This window comes from Schistocerca piceifrons, chromosome 7 (genome assembly GCF_021461385.2).
Source record: "Schistocerca piceifrons isolate TAMUIC-IGC-003096 chromosome 7, iqSchPice1.1, whole genome shotgun sequence".
Lineage (NCBI taxonomy): Eukaryota > Metazoa > Arthropoda > Insecta > Orthoptera > Acrididae > Schistocerca > Schistocerca piceifrons.
Genome location: NC_060144.1, coordinates 9,787,464 through 9,805,070, shown reverse-complemented (window position 1 = coordinate 9,805,070; position 17,607 = coordinate 9,787,464). Strand labels below are relative to the sequence as shown.

Genomic DNA, 17,607 nt, shown 5'->3' with positions numbered 1-17,607 from the left:
AGCTGTTCGGGAAGGAGATAAGTGAGGTGAAGGAGAAGGTCGTCGGAAGAGAAGGACGGCCGAAAGCCACACTGGGTGACGGGAAGGAGGCGGTGCTGGCGGAGATGCTGGTGGATGCGACAGGTGAGGATAGATTCCAGGACCATGCTGAAGACCGAGGTAAGGCTGATGGGACGGTAGGAGGAGACGGCGGACGGCGGTTTGCCAGGTTTAAGGAACATGAGGATACGGGAGGTTTTCCACAGGTCGGGGTAGTAACCGGTGGACAGGACTACATTGTAGAGCCTGGCCAGGGTGGAGAGGAAAGAGACAGGAGCTTCACGAAGGTGACGGTAGGTGACACGATCGTGACCATGAGCGGTGTTGCGTTTGGTGCGGAGTGTAACAATGAGATCCTGTGTAGTGATAGGGGCATTGAGTTCCGTGTGTGTAATGTTGTCCAAGTACTGGAAACCAGGAGCGAGGGGAGGGACAGAGGTGTCAGTTCGATCGCGGATATCCGGGAAGAGGGAGTAATCGAACTGGGGATCGTCGGGGATGGAGAAGACATCGGAGAGGTAGGAGGCAAAGTGATTGGCCTTACTAAGGGTGTCAGGGAAGGGGTGATCATCGTGGAGAAGAGGGTATTAGGGGGAGGGTTTAGTTCCGGTAAGGCGACGGAAGGCCGACTAGAACTTGGACGAGTTGATTGGTAGGGTTGCATTTAAACGGGTGCATGTCTGTCGCCAGTCCCGTCGTTTCTTAGCCGCGAGCAAATTACGAACGTGTCGCTGGAGTTGCCGGTGGCGTCGTAGTGTGTCCGGGTCACGCGTGCGGAGGAAGGCACGGTAGAGACGACGGGATTCACGGAGGAGGAGAACGGATTGTGGGGGTAAGGTAGGACGGTGGGGGTGGATGGCGACAGTAGGAACGTGGGCCTCCACGGCCTCAGACAAGGTCTGCTGGAGAAAGGAGGCGGCATGGGTGACATCGTCAGGGTGGTGGTAGGTGAGAGGGTGGCTATCGACCTGGGTGGAAAGGGTATCCCGGTAGGCATTCCAGTCGGCTCGGGAATAGTCGTGGACATACTTAGGGGGAGGGTCAGTACGAGGGTCAGGGCGAGGGCGACGACCGTCTGAAACGGTGACGAGGACAGGGAGATGGTCGCTACCAATAGGCTCCAGGACATCCACCGTTATGCGGCCAAGGAGATTGGGGGAGGAGAGGATAACATCAGGAGTGGAGTTGGATTCAGGACGGGTATGCCGGGGGTTGGGGACGAGGTCACCTTGAAGGGTGGAGAGGAACTGATGCCATCGCCGTAACTGGGCAGTGGAACGACTTTGGATGTTGAGGTCGGCGGCGATCACGTAGGAGGAAAAGGTACGATCGACGTGGGAGAGGAAGTCGAAGGGAATAGGAGCGTTGGGGCGGCCATAGATGGTGGCGCAGGTAACGGTAAGGCCGGGGAAGAAGAGGCTAAGGATCAGGTGTTCGGTGGGGTCGGGAAGGAGAGGTTGGAGCCGAACGGGGATCTGGCGGTGGTGACCAATGGCAACTCCGCCACGCGCAATTGGGAGGGGATTATCGGAGCGGTGGAGGAGGTAGGGCGAAGTGTGAATGGTGTGGTGGGGTTGGAGGAAGGTTTCATTAAGGAGGAAGGCATCCACGCGGTGGGTGGCAAGGGTGTGCAGGAAGAGGTTCCTGTTGGCGGGTAGGGAGCGGATGTTGTTGAAAAGGATACATTGCTGACGCGCCATGATAGGGATTTAGACGAGGGTGTCGAGGCAGGAGAAAGTGAAATCGGCCTGGTTGTTGGAGTAGGTGGCGTAAATCTTGAGTTGGAATATGGAACGGGCGTCGAGGGAGATCTGTTGGAGGGTGTGTGGGCGCTGAAAGGGATGAACATTCTGGAGGACGATGGTAAGGAACCTGATGATGTCCTCAGCGGTGGGGGGGGGGACGAAGGGAATTGCCAGGAGGGGTGGGGGCGTCCAGGGGACGGACAGGGACGGTGAGTTCAGGAGTGGTTGGAGGGGGTCGGGCTTTACACTTTTGGGAGTAGGTGGGATGGGGGAGATTGCAGGTATTGCAGGAAGGAGGGGATTGGAGGTTAGGGCACTGCCTGAGGAAGTGCGCTTGCCGACAATGCGGGCAGGTGGGGGCCTCGCGGCACTTAGCTGTGGGGTGCGCGTTATAGCGCAGACACCTCTGGCAGCGCAGGGATTGAGGAGGGGAACGGGAGGGGTCGACCTTGTACCGCTGGTTAAAAAGGTGGGCACCCTCCTTCAGGAGACGGTCAATGGAGGGGGCGTGCTCAGAAAAAACCCGCATAAGGCTGGTGGGGCCGGCAGCGTTATGTATGCGGCGAGCCTCACGCACCTCCAAATGGGGATGCGCCTGGAGCTCCGCCAACACCTCCTCTTCCGTGATCACTGGACTAAGCCGAGTGATCACGGCGGTGAGAGTTGGCGGGCGACGCGGAGGTTGGGGTTGGCGGGAGAGAGGTGGTGAAGGAGCTCGGGTGAGAGAGGGATGAGGGCCAAAGCGGGTGACAGGGATGCGGGAAAGGAGGTAGGTGTGGAGGGTTGGGCTGGGGGAGGAGATGAGGACCGAATCGCGGCGAGGAGTGAGGAGGGAGATGGGGGCACCAGGACAATGCTGGTGAAGGAAGAGGGTGAGGTTCCGGGCTTCAAGGAGAGAGGGATCAGGATGGGAGAGGAGGTAGCGGTAGGAGGAAGGGAGAGAGGAGGAGGATGAGGGGGCAGGGACAGGCGGGGAGACTTCCATGGCATCATGGGTGGGGGAAGGAGGACGAGACGCAGCCGTTTTGGAAGCAGAGGAAGCAGGAGTGCCACAGGGGCGCTTGACGGCGGAGGAGGAGGTGTGGGGGACGGGAACAATGGGAAGGTGGCGGGGAGGGGCAGGTCCCGGTGTAGTGACGTAACAAGACTGTTACGCCACACGGTAGTAGCCAAAAGAAAGGAACGCTAGACTAATGCAGACGGGCGTGAAGTCTGGAACATGAGAACTTATAATGAATACGAAGAAAAGTATGTAGATGCTTTTTACTTAACTTTTATTGATTCCTTGGAATACATCTCTCTTGAATACTCGAAGCTATAGGCACTGATACAAATGGCTCCTTGCTAGTTCGTAGCCATTAACTTAGCTGATGGCTATTATGTCTCTCGGCTAATGAGAGAGAAAGGCTTCGTACAACTGGGCGATAGCTAGGTTCGCGTACAACTGGGCGGTAGCTTGGTTCTCGTACAACTGGGGTCGAGTCCACTCTCGTATCACGAGACCTGCCTTGGTGGTGGCGCTAGGTCTGCGATCACAGTGGCGACACGCGGGTCCGACATGTACTACATGGACCGCGGCCGATTTAAACTACCACCTAGCAAGTGTGGTGTCTGGCGGTGACACCACACCCGGGGCCGGAGTCGGCGCCGGAGATGGTGACGGTGACGGTGAAGGCGAAGGCGACGGCGGCGATGACGATGATGGTGGCAATGGCGGCGGTGATGGCGAAGGTGACGGGGAGAGCTGGGCATGGGCAGTGGCCCGACGGGCCACCACCCGAGCCGGAGCTCGGCGGAAGGGGAGGTATAGACAATGGCGGTGGTGGTAGTAGTGACAGTGGTGGTGGGGGCGGACATGACGGGAGAGAGAAACAAGAACGAACAGAACGAAGAGGAAAGGACAGAAACTGGGGACAGACAAAGACAAAGACGAAGACGGATGAAGACGAAGACGGCCGTAGACCAGGGTCAGGACGGCGGCGATGGCGGCGACCGGGCGGCACCGGATGGCGGCGGCGGCGGCGGCAAGCCCCGGCAGGCGGCGGCGGCGGCGGCGGCGGCGGCGGCGAGGCGGCGGCGAGCACCTGCAGGCGGCGACCAGGCGGGGGCGGCGAGCCCCGGCAGGCGGCGACGCCGGCGGCGGCGAGGACCGGCAGGCAGTATGGACGGCAAGCAGACGACACGGCAGGGAACTTCCACGTCGAAGGTGCACCCTGAGAGTAGCCCAGGCAGTGAAACTCTTCGATGAAGAAGAGAGGGAATCCAACCATCGAATGCGGAGCAGCAGTTTCTGGTGCCTACTTTAATAGCACCATTCGCACTTTCATTTGCGAGAGCATTTCTTAAATACCGCACCCATTCATAATTTTTTTTATCCTTGACCGCTTTTTTCGAAAGATCTACGGTAAAAGGGGCTGTTACAAAATTCATTTGCCTCCTGTGAGGATCGAACTCACGACCTCTGGTTTACTAGACCAGCGCTCTGCCACTGAGCTAAGGAGGTGCCGCTTAGCACACTTTTCGGGTACTTTGTTCTTATGGACCAGTGAATCGGAGCCCTTCAGCTGGAAACGCACCGCATTAGCCAACATTATTTGTATTTAGTTAGCACAGCTGCTGCTTTCCTACACATCTCACACGATATCGATGTACGCCTAAAATTCCAAAACAACACATTTATTTCATTTCAGAGCTACTTTCAGCTTCAAAAACCATTCCTCTGATATTCATACGAAGCTAGGCATCGTCGTAACCCGTTACGTTCATTACGCAAGGCTCACGAGAGGGGCGCAGGTTGCATCCGCGTAGACACAAAATTTTCCACCGCCCAGCGCTGGGCTCGAACCCACGACCCTGAGATTAAGAGTCTCATGCTCTACTGACTGAGCTAGCCGGGCTCCACACAACGCGTCACGAGCCATACAGTATTTATGCGACCTGCGACCATCTATGGAAGATCCTTTTGACTACAGCTTATTTCCTGCTGCCACAAATGAGCTACAATCCTATTCAATGAAATAAATTTTACGAAAGGCATCAAATCTACTTGAAATGATACGTGGCTATCAGCACCATTATTCAACACACATGCTCGACTGTGCGCAGACGCCTGTGGCGCAGCTCTTGGGTCCTGAGTCAGACGCAGTAGTTCCAAAAATCTCTCCTGATCGGCACTGTGCCGAAAATTTCGCTACACAACCCCTTTGTCTTGCTTGAGCTTCAGGTAGACGCCGGTTTGCAGCCAGGAAGCGGACAGCAGCAACTTTCAACTAGATTTGTAGAACTCAAACAACTCAGTAAAACAGCATGCATCTTTTGCAGAACTGGAAAAACTCGACAGTGACAGGATTCGAACCTGCAATCTTCGGATGCGAAGACCGACGCCTCATCCATTAGGCCACACGGTCACTGGCCTAATATGCTTCCCCACACACACCTCATTGTCGCCATTTGTACGCTTGCCGGAATGAATTTCCCATCTTTCACGCAATTCTCCATCTCCAATTTCAGTACTAAAAGGGCGACGCTACTTCTTGCTGTGTCCCGTCGCAAGTTACATTCAAGCCCTTATGACGCTGATCAAACAAGAGGTTGCAAATCAGCTTCAATCGCTTACTGCCATCTCAGTCGCTTGCAGAAGGTACCTCACCCTATGTCATACAATGGCGAGTTGCCGCTATTACCAAAGCGGCGGCGGCGCCGACGCCGACGACGACTACGACAACCACGAGGGTCTCTACCAGGGGTAGAAAATACATCACAAGAACTAAGTATTCCACGTCGGCATTCTCCGGAGACTGGCAAAAGGAGCAGTTTCTGGTGCCTACTTTAATAGCACCATTCGCACTATTCATTTGCGAGAGCATTTCTTAAATACCGCACCCATTCATAATTTTTTTTATCCTTGACCGCTTTTTTCGAAAGATCTACGGTAAAAGGGGCTGTTACAAAATTCATTTGCCTCCTGTGAGGATCGAACTCACGACCTCTGGTTTACTAGACCAGCGCTCTGCCACTTTTTTTTTTTTTTATTTACGCCTGTATGTGGTGAGAGTGATTTTGCCCTAGTGAGTAAAACGTGTACCTCTGGTGGGACTCAAACCCACAATTCCCAGTTTAGGAGACCGATGCCTTATCCATTTTTTTTTATTTTTTATTTTTTTTCTTATCGGGTCCGAAGTCCGACGCCTTATCCATTTTTTTTTATTTATTATTTTTTTTTTCTTATCGGATCCGAAGTCCGACGCCTTATCCATTTTTTTTTATTTTTTTTTAACAAAAACGCGCGATTCCGATACCGGGAATCGAACCCGGGCCTCCTGGGTGAGAGCCAGGTATCCTAGCCACTTTTTTTCTTTTTTTTTATACCGAATTTCGACGCCTTATCCTTTTTTATTTGTTTAATTTTTATTGTTATCCTCCTATGTGAAAGCCAAGTATCCTAGTCACTTTTTCTTTTCTTTTTTTTTTGTTTTTTTTTTTTTCACGCTGTCAGGCCAAGCGAAGTACTCGTAACTTGACATGGACGCTTACCCTACACCAGTCTTCTCAAAAACAATATCTAGCATGTTCACAAAGAGGCTTTTGTAATGGCGTAATGCTTTCGTTCTCCAGTAGGCCGTTTCCATGTACAATTTGTAGTCTATTATGTTGTCAGGTCCCTTTACGTTTATTACATAGTTTGCGAAATGGCCTAAGAGCCACATCACACTGTTGTGTTTGGTTGCAGGGTAGTATTTTTCCTGTGGGCGTAAAAGCATCTCTGTTGTGTGATTTCGTCCACCACGGCGGGTGAGGATTCCAACTTTGGTCTTAGTCCAATCCCAGTTTCGCAGATGCCCGGCACACGTAAAGCGATGGAGGAGAGTGTCGACTAGTCCACATTGACAACAGTAATACGTGTCACTAAGCCCAATCCTTTGGAGTTTTTCGTTGGTGGCCACTATGTCATTGACGACTCTGTACCACGTGGACGTCACCTCAGAGGAGTGGATAGGGAGGTTAATATTGGTCCATACATTGTGCCATAAAATGGCCGGATATTGTGCTTCGATTTTACTTGGGATGTCAGATGTGTCCCAGTGTTCTAATAGTTTCTTGGAAGTTATGTTGGTCGCGCGGAGAATGTCATCACCTAAGTAGCTGATGTCTACGTAAAATTCTCGTATATGCTTTAACTTATAGTTTAGTTTTCCCACGTTGATCGGTGATTTCATGCATTCTGGCCGGACTACCTGGAATAGTTGAGAAGTGACGTTACTGTGGGCAAGATTAATCATAAATAAGGTTCTTTTTAGGTACAACGCTCTCGCTTTCCTCGCAATGTTAGTGAGTTCTAAACCCCCTGCTGCCCTCGATTGGGTCAGGGTGACGAGTCGCACTTTAAAAAGATTCCCTTTCCAGACTTGTCTATTAGCCAGTCTCATGATAAGTTTGGCTTGCATTCTAGGTACTGGAAAGATCTGTGCAATGTAATACGCTTTAGAGAAAACATAGGTGTTTATGATTCGAATTGTCTGCAGGAGATTCGTAGAGCGCCAGCTAAGTTCACGCAGCGCTCCTCGTATCTTGTTGGTTGTCTCTCTCCAGTTGGTTGCTGTCATCTTCATGGGGCACTTGTTGAAGCTTATGCCTAACGTCTTGTGATGGTCCACCAGAGTGGCCCAAGAGATGTGTACGTTCTCGAAGCCTCGAAGATTCAACAACTTACTCTTTTGTGCGTTAATCTTCGCACCTGATGCTCTATTGTAGTTATCAATCTCTGCTTTGAGGATGGCTATTTCACCGCCGTGTCGTATGACAACTCCTACGTCATCGGCGTAAGCTCTGGCGGATATGGTGGCCCCAGAAACAGTCACTCCAGTCAATCGTTCATTGATCTGTCGTAGAAAAGGTTCCAACGAGAGAACATATAACAACATTGACAGCGGGCTGCCCTGCGGAACGCCCCTCCGAACATGAATAACTTTCGTCGACTGTCCATTTACAATGATTTTCGCCGTAATTCCAGTCATCAGTTGATGAATAATACGCACCGCACGATCCGAAAACCCCAGCTGCTGCAAAACAAGTTCCACGTATCGATGACTGACTTGGTCAAAGGCCTTGCAGAAGTCTAGGAATAATATCGCGCATTTAATATTTGTGACTGCAGCAACAGAAATCAAATCACGAAATTCAGAGATGGTAGTCATTATTGTCCGTCCAGGAAAACAGGCTTGATGGGTGTGGATAACTTTCCGGAGTAGGGGAGTCATCCGTTCTTTAACCGCCCTTGCTAATGTTTTATAGTCATAATTCATGAGCATGAGAGGACGAAAGTTATCGATTTTCTTCTGGCCCGTGCTTTTCGGTATCAAGACAAGTTTGCCCTCTTTGAGTTCTGATGGAATTGCACCTCCTCTCACGAGTTCATTAATGACCTCAGTAAACACTGTTCCAATGATATGCCAATACCGTTGATAAAACTCTTTAGGAATACCGTCTGGACCCGCCGATTTATTTGGAAGAGATGTCTTTACCAGGTCGAACACCTCGTCGACTGTGAAGTCAACAAACAAGGAATTATTGTCATCTATGGTGATTAAATTACGTAATGAGTTGATGACTTCAAAGCCATCACAGTTATCAGACTGGTCCTCGTTGTAGAGCAATTCGTAATGCCGATGGAGTGCACGGACAATGTCACCTTGGTCTGTGAGTACCCTACCGTCTTCCAGTTTGAGATCCTCAAGAAAAGTACGTCGCCGATTAGACTGATGTTTCATCAAATGGTACATTGAGGTTGTTTCATCCTCCAAGAGAGATTTTGCTTTTGATTTGATTTTCAATCCGTCTAACCGTTTCCGTGTGATGCTTAAAAGTTTGGCTTTTACTCGTTTGATCCGTGCTAGGTGAGTGTCTGACCCATGTGACTGTTCATGGAGTTCTCGTAAAACCGTGTAGTAGAATTCAATAGTCCTTTTTTCTGCCATACGTTTGTGAAAACTGTAATTTTTTAATGTTTGTCTCAACTTCACCTTAGCAAGTTTGACCCACCACTCGGTTTTGGTTCCGTAATTCTGAATTGATCTTAAACATTTCGTCCACGTGTCGAGAACGCAATCTTCAAGATCGTCATCTTTTAAATGCGCGATATTGAGGGTCCATTGGTTGCGGTATGCGCGAGTGGACTGCTTGACCAATGTTATGGAAACGGAGAGAGCGCAATGGTCGGAAAAATACGTGGGGATGACGTCCGCATTTAGTACGTGAGTGCTAATATTCTCAGAGACATATATTCGATCAATGCGACTACATGAGGGCGAAGTAAGAAACATATATTTGACTAACGTAGGGAAGAGGACTTCCCAGGCATCCTTGTATCGCATAGTTTTAAGTAATTCATGAAGCTCCTGAGAATAATTAAAATGTGGCGTCTGGTCTTTCCGATGGACAACACAATTGAAATCACCTCCAACAATGACCTTGATAGGATTATTCCGAAGCAAATACACAACATCTTCCTTGAAGAATTTGGCCCTCTCTGACTTTTTAGTGGTACCCGATGGAACATAAACATTTAAAATCGTGACATCATAAACCTGACATCTTAAGCCTCTTCCGGATTCAAGTTTATCCAGTATCACTACTGGTATCCCGACACGACTCATTATAGCAGTTCCTGTACTATCGTCTGATGAGACGTTGAAAAAAAGCGTTAAAGCCAGGTATATGAAAATCAGTAAACATGACTTCTTGCAACAAAATTATGTCCGCCCCCGATTCGTAAATAAATTGTTTCAAAGATAATTTTTTTAAGTGCGAAGTAGTTCTGTTGATATTCAGAGTTACAATGTTATAAGTTTGACTCATTATGTCAAACTAGCGACACGCACTTGTATTCGCGTATGTGGGGCACCGTACACTATATATCTGAGAGTATAAGAACGCCCAATGAAGTGCACATAATCATGTAGGCTCAATTCAGGTAGTAATGCTGCTAAGTTTGTGCATCGGTGGCAACTATAGAAGTCGTGGGCGGACCTGCAGGACAATCGGCGTCGGCGTTCTCGAAGTGCCCCTGGGGGGGTGCTACTTTGCCTTCAGGTGATTTTCTTTCTAATTTAGCCGCTTCGCGCCTTATCTGACTTCGACTGTGAGTTACGTTCGGCGGAGGATTCAAGCGGCGTCGTTGAGGATCTTGAGTCATGGCATGAGTTTGAGAAACGCCTTTATGCTGCGAAACCTGTTGCCTACTGTGACTATCACGTGGGGGACCTGGCAAATCCTGTGCCATAAGTTGCCGTTCTTCGGTATTGGAAACTGCCAAGTCACTGGCAGTCGCCACATCAGGCCGCTCAGTAACGGGAAAAGAAGATTCACATTCCTGCCCCTCGGCCTCTGCTGTCGCTTTGGGAGAGCTTTCTGTCCCAACCTGGACAGTAGCAGTTGCAGGCATCGCAACAGCTACCGCAGATACCTTAACATTCCCGCCCTGAGACGTGGATTCGACCTCCATAACGTTCACTTCTGACCCGCCGTCACCAGAACTGGATTTTTGCTTTTGAACAGGGTTCGCTTGGTTAGATTCTTCCTCATCTGAGGAGTCACTAACTGAGTCATGAGGTCTCTTTTGACTGGAATTGCTCCGTTCACTAGCAGCCGTTTCAGAGTGCGCATCGACAGAAGACGCCGTAAGTTGATTGCCATCGAGCGTAATAGGTTCGGTACTAATTGCGGAAGGTGAAGTAGCAGCAGGCTGTTCAACTTTACCATTCATCAGAACGTCACTGAACGTCAGCCGCTGCCTCCTCTGCAGAGTGTTTTTCAGGACAAATACGCGACGCGGACAATCCTGACGCAGATGCCCACTCTCATTACAGATATGACAGGTGGGCGTCTGACCGGCATAGGTGGCTAGTACCTTGTACCCACAAACCATATTATGTGACGGAATGCTGACTTTAACATGCATCTCTACAGATCTCACTCCACTGTAGCATTGCAACCGGTGTTCACGAGACCACAACTCATTCCTAATAGTCCTAACCTCGCCATATGCAGATCTCTCGCGGATAGCAATTCTCTACTTCAGGTGGCAAGTTAAACACTCTCACAATTTTGTACTCGAGATCAGCAGTAGAAATTGTAACAGTACTCACTGTTCCATCACGGTGAAGAAAGTCGATCGTGCCACCATGGTTTGCCAGTAAACGCTCCATCACAAGAGGGTCCAGCAGTTTGACGAAAAAACAATACTGCTCCAGATCGTAATAAGAAGTATGCACTTGCTCCGATGTAATGCCAACAACATCCACAATCCAGTCGTGCACTTCAAGAGAGCTTGGTTGAACGGACCTGGTGGACTTGTCAAACTGAAACTTGATTGTATTCATCCGTGGAAATAAACGTGACATGACGCTAATCAACCCGCCAATGGCGAATAGCACTTAAACTTGACAAAACACAACTGACAAACGATACAACACGATACTGAAACACGGAACGGGAACACAACACGCGATGAGAGACAAACAGCAAAACGTAAACACCGCTAGGGACTCGGAGCTCGCGACACTTATTCACTCCAGCGCGTCTCAAGTGGAACTGAATTTTTTTTATCCTTGACAGCTTTTTTCGAAAGATCTACGGTAGAAGGGGCTGTTACAAAATTCTTTTGCCTCCTGTGAGGATCGAACTCACGACCTCTGGTTTACTAGACCAGCGCTCTGCCACTGAGCTAAGGAGGCGCCGCCTACCGCACTATTCGGGTACTTCAATCTTATGGACCAGTCAATCGGAGCCCTTCAGCTGGAAACGCACCGCATTAGCGACCATTATTTGTATTTAGTTAGCACAGCTGCTGCTTTCCTACACATCTCACACGATATCGATGTACGCCTAAAATTCCAAAACAACACTTTTATTTCATTTCAGAGCTACTTTCAGCTTCAAAAACCATTCCTCTGATATTCATACGAAGCTAGGCATCGTCGTAACCCGTTACGTTCATTACGCAAGGCTCACGAGAGGGGCGCAGGTTGCATCCGCGTAGACACAAAATTTTCCACCGCCCAGCGCTGGGCTCGAACCCACGACCCTGAGATTAAGAGTCTCATGCTCTACTGACTGAGCTAGCCGGGCTCCACACAACGCGTCACGAGCCATACAGTATTTATGCGACCTGCGACCATCTATGGAAGATACTTTTGACTACAGCTTATTTCCTGCTGCCACAAATGAGCTACAATCCTATTCAATGAAATAAATTTTCCGAAAGGCATCAAATCTACTTGAAATGATACGTGGCTATCAGCACCATTATTCAACACACATGCTCGACTGTGTGCAGACGCCTGTGGCGTAGCTCTTGGGTCCTGAGTCAGACGCAGTAGTTCCAAAAAAACTCTCCTGATCGGCACTGTGCCGAAAATTTCGCTACACAACCCCTTTGTCTTGCTTGAGCTTCAGGTAGACGCCGGTTTGCAGCCAGGAAGCGGACAGCAGCAACTTTCAACTAGATTTGTAGAACTCAAACAACTCAGTAAAACAGCATGCATCTTTTGCAGAACTGGAAAAACTCGACAGTGACAGGATTCGAACCTGCAATCTTCGGATGCGAAGACCGACGCCTCATCCATTAGGCCACACGGTCACTGGCCTAATATGCTTCCCCACACACACCTCATTGTCGCCATTTGTACGCTTGCCGGAATGAATTTCCCATCTTTCACGCAATTCTCCATCTCCAATTTCAGTACTAAAAGGGCGACGCTACTTCTTGCTGTGTCCCGTCGCAAGTTACATTCAAGCCCTTATGACGCTGATCAAACAAGAGGTTGCAAATCAGCTTCAATCGCTTACTGCCATCTCAGTCGCTTGCAGAAGGTACCTCACCCTATGTCATACAATGGCGAGTTGCCGCTATTACCAAAGCGGCGGCGGCGCCGACGCCGACGACGACTACGACAACCACGAGGGTCTCTACCAGGGGTAGAAAATACATCACAAGAACTAAGTATTCCACGTCGGCATTCTCCGGAGACTGGCAAAAGGAGCAGTTTCTGGTGCCTACTTTAATAGCACCATTCGCACTATTCATTTGCGAGAGCATTTCTTAAATACCGCACCCATTCATAATTTTTTTTATCCTTGACCGCTTTTTTCGAAAGATCTACGGTAAAGGGGGCTGTTACAAAATTCATTTGCCTCCTGTGAGGATCGAACTCACGACCTCTGGTTTACTAGACCAGCGCTCTGCCACTTTTTTTTTTTTTTATTTACGCCTGTATGTGGTGAGAGTGATTTTGCCCTAGTGAGTAAAACGTGTACCTCTGGTGGGACTCGAACCCACAATTCCCAGTTTAGGAGACCGATGCCTTATCCATTTTTTTTTATTTTTTATTTTTTTTCTTATCGGGTCCGAAGTCCGACGCCTTATCCATTTTTTTTTATTTATTATTTTTTTTTTCTTATCGGATCCGAAGTCCGACGCCTTATCCATTTTTTTTTATTTTTTTTTAACAAAAACGCGCGATTCCGATACCGGGAATCGAACCCGGGCCTCCTGGGTGAGAGCCAGGTATCCTAGCCACTTTTTTTCTTTTTTTTTATACCGAATTTCGACGCCTTATCCTTTTTTATTTGTTTAATTTTTATTGTTATCCTCCTATGTGAAAGCCAAGTATCCTAGTCACTTTTTCTTTTCTTTTTTTTTTGTTTTTTTTTTTTCACGCTGTCAGGCCAAGCGAAGTACTCGTAACTTGACATGGACGCTTACCCTACACCAGTCTTCTCAAAAACAATATCTAGCATGTTCACAAAGAGGCTTTTGTAATGGCGTAATGCTTTCGTTCTCCAGTAGGCCGTTTCCATGTACAATTTGTAGTCTATTATGTTGTCAGGTCCCTTTACGTTTATTACATAGTTTGCGAAATGGCCTAAGAGCCACATCACACTGTTGTGTTTGGTTGCAGGGTAGTATTTTTCCTGTGGGCGTAAAAGCATCTCTGTTGTGTGATTTCGTCCACCACGGCGGGTGAGGATTCCAACTTTGGTCTTAGTCCAATCCCAGTTTCGCAGATGCCCGGCACACGTAAAGCGATGGAGGAGAGTGTCGACTAGTCCACATTGACAACAGTAATACGTGTCACTAAGCCCAATCCTTTGGAGTTTTTCGTTGGTGGCCACTATGTCATTGACGACTCTGTACCACGTGGACGTCACCTCAGAGGAGTGGATAGGGAGGTTAATATTGGTCCATACATTGTGCCATAAAATGGCCGGATATTGTGCTTCGATTTTACTTGGGATGTCAGATGTGTCCCAGTGTTCTAATAGTTTCTTGGAAGTTATGTTGGTCGCGCGGAGAATGTCATCACCTAAGTAGCTGATGTCTACGTAAAATTCTCGTATATGCTTTAACTTATAGTTTAGTTTTCCCACGTTGATCGGTGATTTCATGCATTCTGGCCGGACTACCTGGAATAGTTGAGAAGTGACGTTACTGTGGGCAAGATTAATCATAAATAAGGTTCTTTTTAGGTACAACGCTCTCGCTTTCCTCGCAATGTTAGTGAGTTCTAAACCCCCTGCTGCCCTCGATTGGGTCAGGGTGACGAGTCGCACTTTAAAAAGATTCCCTTTCCAGACTTGTCTATTAGCCAGTCTCATGATAAGTTTGGCTTGCATTCTAGGTACTGGAAAGATCTGTGCAATGTAATACGCTTTAGAGAAAACATAGGTGTTTATGATTCGAATTGTCTGCAGGAGATTCGTAGAGCGCCAGCTAAGTTCACGCAGCGCTCCTCGTATCTTGTTGGTTGTCTCTCTCCAGTTGGTTGCTGTCATCTTCATGGGGCACTTGTTGAAGCTTATGCCTAACGTCTTGTGATGGTCCACCAGAGTGGCCCAAGAGATGTGTACGTTCTCGAAGCCTCGAAGATTCAACAACTTACTCTTTTGTGCGTTAATCTTCGCACCTGATGCTCTATTGTAGTTATCAATCTCTGCTTTGAGGATGGCTATTTCACCGCCGTGTCGTATGACAACTCCTACGTCATCGGCGTAAGCTCTGGCGGATATGGTGGCCCCAGAAACAGTCACTCCAGTCAATCGTTCATTGATCTGTCGTAGAAAAGGTTCCAACGAGAGAACATATAACAACATTGACAGCGGGCTGCCCTGCGGAACGCCCCTCCGAACATGAATAACTTTCGTCGACTGTCCATTTACAATGATTTTCGCCGTAATTCCAGTCATCAGTTGATGAATAATACGCACCGCACGATCCGAAAACCCCAGCTGCTGCAAAACAAGTTCCACGTATCGATGACTGACTTGGTCAAAGGCCTTGCAGAAGTCTAGGAATAATATCGCGCATTTAATATTTGTGACTGCAGCAACAGAAATCAAATCACGAAATTCAGAGATGGTAGTCATTATTGTCCGTCCAGGAAAACAGGCTTGATGGGTGTGGATAACTTTCCGGAGTAGGGGAGTCATCCGTTCTTTAACCGCCCTTGCTAATGTTTTATAGTCATAATTCATGAGCATGAGAGGACGAAAGTTATCGATTTTCTTCTGGCCCGTGCTTTTCGGTATCAAGACAAGTTTGCCCTCTTTGAGTTCTGATGGAATTGCACCTCCTCTCACGAGTTCATTAATGACCTCAGTAAACACTGTTCCAATGATATGCCAATACCGTTGATAAAACTCTTTAGGAATACCGTCTGGACCCGCCGATTTATTTGGAAGAGATGTCTTTACCAGGTCGAACACCTCGTCGACTGTGAAGTCAACAAACAAGGAATTATTGTCATCTATGGTGATTAAATTACGTAATGAGTTGATGACTTCAAAGCCATCACAGTTATCAGACTGGTCCTCGTTGTAGAGCAATTCGTAATGCCGATGGAGTGCACGGACAATGTCACCTTGGTCTGTGAGTACCCTACCGTCTTCCAGTTTGAGATCCTCAAGAAAAGTACGTCGCCGATTAGACTGATGTTTCATCAAATGGTACATTGAGGTTGTTTCATCCTCCAAGAGAGATTTTGCTTTTGATTTGATTTTCAATCCGTCTAACCGTTTCCGTGTGATGCTTAAAAGTTTGGCTTTTACTCGTTTGATCCGTGCTAGGTGAGTGTCTGACCCATGTGACTGTTCATGGAGTTCTCGTAAAACCGTGTAGTAGAATTCAATAGTCCTTTTTTCTGCCATACGTTTGTGAAAACTGTAATTTTTTAATGTTTGTCTCAACTTCACCTTAGCAAGTTTGACCCACCACTCGGTTTTGGTTCCGTAATTCTGAATTGATCTTAAACATTTCGTCCACGTGTCGAGAACGCAATCTTCAAGATCGTCATCTTTTAAATGCGCGATATTGAGGGTCCATTGGTTGCGGTATGCGCGAGTGGACTGCTTGACCAATGTTATGGAAACGGAGAGAGCGCAATGGTCGGAAAAATACGTGGGGATGACGTCCGCATTTAGTACGTGAGTGCTAATATTCTCAGAGACATATATTCGATCAATGCGACTACATGAGGGCGAAGTAAGAAACGTATATTTGACTAACGTAGGGAAGAGGACTTCCCAGGCATCCTTGTATCGCATAGTTTTAAGTAATTCATGAAGCTCCTGAGAATAATTAAAATGTGGCGTCTGGTCTTTCCGATGGACAACACAATTGAAATCACCTCCAACAATGACCTTGATAGGATTATTCCGAAGCAAATACACAACATCTTCCTTGAAGAATTTGGCCCTCTCTGACTTTTTAGTGGTACCCGATGGAACATAAACATTTAAAATCGTGACATCATAAACCTGACATCTTAAGCCTCTTCCGGATTCAAGTTTATCCAGTATCACTACTGGTATCCCGACACGACTCATTATAGCAGTTCCTGTACTATCGTCTGATGAGACGTTGAAAAAAAGCGTTAAAGCCAGGTATATGAAAATCAGTAAACATGACTTCTTGCAACAAAATTATGTCCGCCCCCGATTCGTAAATAAATTGTTTCAAAGATAATTTTTTTAAGTGCGAAGTAGTTCTGTTGATATTCAGAGTTACAATGTTATAAGTTTGACTCATTATGTCAAACTAGCGACACGCACTTGTATTCGCGTATGTGGGGCACCGTACACTATATATCTGAGAGTATAAGAACGCCCAATGAAGTGCACATAATCATGTAGGCTCAATTCAGGTAGTAATGCTGCTAAGTTTGTGCATCGGTGGCAACTATAGAAGTCGTGGGCGGACCTGCAGGACAATCGGCGTCGGCGTTCTCGAAGTGCCCCTGGGGGGGTGCTACTTTGCCTTCAGGTGATTTTCTTTCTAATTTAGCCGCTTCGCGCCTTATCTGACTTCGACTGTGAGTTACGTTCGGCGGAGGATTCAAGCGGCGTCGTTGAGGATCTTGAGTCATGGCATGAGTTTGAGAAACGCCTTTATGCTGCGAAACCTGTTGCCTACTGTGACTATCACGTGGGGGACCTGGCAAATCCTGTGCCATAAGTTGCCGTTCTTCGGTATTGGAAACTGCCAAGTCACTGGCAGTCGCCACATCAGGCCGCTCAGTAACGGGAAAAGAAGATTCACATTCCTGCCCCTCGGCCTCTGCTGTCGCTTTGGGAGAGCTTTCTGTCCCAACCTGGACAGTAGCAGTTGCAGGCATCGCAACAGCTACCGCAGATACCTTAACATTCCCGCCCTGAGACGTGGATTCGACCTCCATAACGTTCACTTCTGACCCGCCGTCACCAGAACTGGATTTTTGCTTTTGAACAGGGTTCGCTTGGTTAGATTCTTCCTCATCTGAGGAGTCACTAA

The 17,607-nt window shown here is 48.1% G+C and overlaps 4 non-coding genes across 4 annotated transcripts; all 4 read right to left on the bottom strand.

The window, feature by feature from the left end:
- Positions 1-4,215: 4,215 nt before the first annotated feature.
- Positions 4,216-4,287, bottom strand: Trnat-agu. Its single transcript has one exon. It is a non-coding gene; the product is annotated as a tRNA-Thr (tRNA).
- A 321-nt stretch (positions 4,288-4,608) lies between these two features.
- Positions 4,609-4,681, bottom strand: Trnak-cuu. Its single transcript has one exon. It is a non-coding gene; the product is annotated as a tRNA-Lys (tRNA).
- A 6,762-nt stretch (positions 4,682-11,443) lies between these two features.
- Positions 11,444-11,515, bottom strand: Trnat-agu. The gene has a single exon. It is a non-coding gene; the product is annotated as a tRNA-Thr (tRNA).
- Positions 11,516-11,836: 321 nt separating this feature from the next.
- Positions 11,837-11,909, bottom strand: Trnak-cuu. The gene has a single exon. It is a non-coding gene; the product is annotated as a tRNA-Lys (tRNA).
- Positions 11,910-17,607: the final 5,698 nt, after the last annotated feature.